Here is a 2260-nt window from a genome sequence, read left to right on the forward strand (position 1 = left end):
CCTTTAGTCCCGGTTTATTTCACAAACCAGCAATAAAGGGGCTCAGGGGGCCCCGGCCTGACGCCAGTCTATCACCACCCCTTCAGTACCGGTTCGTGGCACGAATCGGTATTAACGGTTCAACACGAACCGGCACTAATGCATAGTCGTTCGAACCGGCACTAATGATTACATTAGTGACAGTTCAGTTACAAACCGGGACTAATGTGCTTCACATTAGGTCCTTTTCTACTAGTGTTTTACCAATACAGCATACTCACACTGTCTTCGTGAAGCCAATGAGGCTGATCTTATCTTAGCTAGCAACTCTTTTAGCAATAGAAGTTCTTCTTTTTTGGAATCTAATACCCCGAACTTTATTTCTCATGCTATTGTAAACGAACTGTCTACTATTTGAGAAATAAAGTCTTGATGTTTAAAAAAAGGTAGCAACTCCCGTTTTATGAGTACAAATCAGCCAACTGATGCATAGCAGCCGCCAAATTACCAAGTTGTCCTCGAATTAAACTCTGAGCTAAATAATATTAACCACTCGATCAACTTAATATTACATCTTAAATTTGATCGATGGTACATGTACTACCATAAAAAACTCTTTTTAATGGAAAAATTCCAAAAGTAGCAGGCCCTTTCTCATTATCGCAGGCCTGTATACATTTGTACACGTGAACCGACTAATGGCGAGTCGGCTACACGTACATACACTTGCAAGTCTGCAATGACGGCATTCACGAGCCTATAAATCCTTGCAAGGCTTGTTGCCACTGGCTCATCTTCAACTCTAGAAAGGACCGGTTGTGAAGAAAAAATAAAGAACTTTAGAAACGCCCGAGGATCGAACAAGCATAAAGTTGCAAACGTTCTTGCCATATCTTGTAGCTTAGCAATGTGGACCATGGCAGTGGTGTCCATCCTCTTCCTCTTCAGCCTGTCCCGCTGCGGGACATAGTGGTAGAGCTACGATGTGATATACAACTTCTGTGACTCCATCTCCGACACCGGCAACTTCTGCACGGGCGGCTGCCCGTCATGGCTCACCATGGGCCAGCCGCCGTACGGGACCAGCTACTTTGGCCGCCCGACCGGACGCTGCTCCGACGGCCGTGTCGTCGTCGACTTCCTCGGTATATCTATTCGATCTTTTTGTTCGACTTCATCTTTCGCGCCACCATGCATCTCACTCGAAATACAGGCATCGGCATGCCTCGTAGGTCATGGTTGTGGCTTAATATCTGCACCTATTGTTCAACCACCTGATTGGAACTTGCCTTTTGAAATTATGTGTGATGCTAGTGATTATGTTGTTGGTGCTATTCTAGGACAAAGAGTTGATAAAAAACTTAATGTTATTCATTATGCTAGTAAAACTTAGACATTGCCCAAAGAAATTATGCTACGACTGAAAAAGAATTCTTAGCAGTGGTGTTTGCTTGTGATAAATTTAGACCTTATATTGTTGATTCCAAAGTAACTGTTCACACAGACCATGCTGTTATTAAATATCTTATGGAAAATAAAGATGCTAAACCTAGACTTATTCATTGGGTTCTCTTGTTACAAGAATTTGATTTACACATCATTGATAGAAAATGAGCTGAGAACCCAGTAGCTGATAACTTGTCTAGGCTTGAAAATGTGCTTGATGACCCACTACCTATTGATGATAGTTTTCCTGATGAACAGTTAGCTACAATAAATGTTTCTAATAGTACTCCTTGGTATGCTAACTATGCTAATTACATTGTTGATAAATATTTACCAACTAGCTTTACATACCAACAAAAGAAAAAATTCTTCTATGATTTAAGACATTACTTTTGGGATGACCCACATCTTTATAAAGGAGTAGATGGTATTATTAGACGTTGTGTACCTGAGCATGAACAGGGATAAATCCTACAGAAATGTCACTCCGAGGCTTATGGAGGGCATCATGCTGGAGATATAACTGCTCACAAGGTATTGCAATCTGGATTTTATTGGCCTACTCTCTTCAAGGATGCTCGTAAGTTTGTCTCTTCTTGTGATGAATGTCAAAGAATAGGTAATTTCGGTAAGCGTCAAGAAATGCCTATGAATTATTCACTTGTTGTTGAACCATTTGATGTTTTAGGATTTGATTACAAGGGACTTTTTCCTTCCTCTAATGGGTATACACATATTTCGGTTGCTGTTGATTATGTTACTAAATGGGTAGAAGCCATTCCAACTAGTAGTGTTGATCACAACACCTCTATTAAGATGCTTAAGGAAGTTATTT

Source organism: Triticum urartu, chromosome 3, assembly GCF_003073215.2.
Source record: "Triticum urartu cultivar G1812 chromosome 3, Tu2.1, whole genome shotgun sequence".
In the NCBI taxonomy this organism is placed as follows: Eukaryota; Viridiplantae; Streptophyta; class Magnoliopsida; order Poales; family Poaceae; genus Triticum; species Triticum urartu.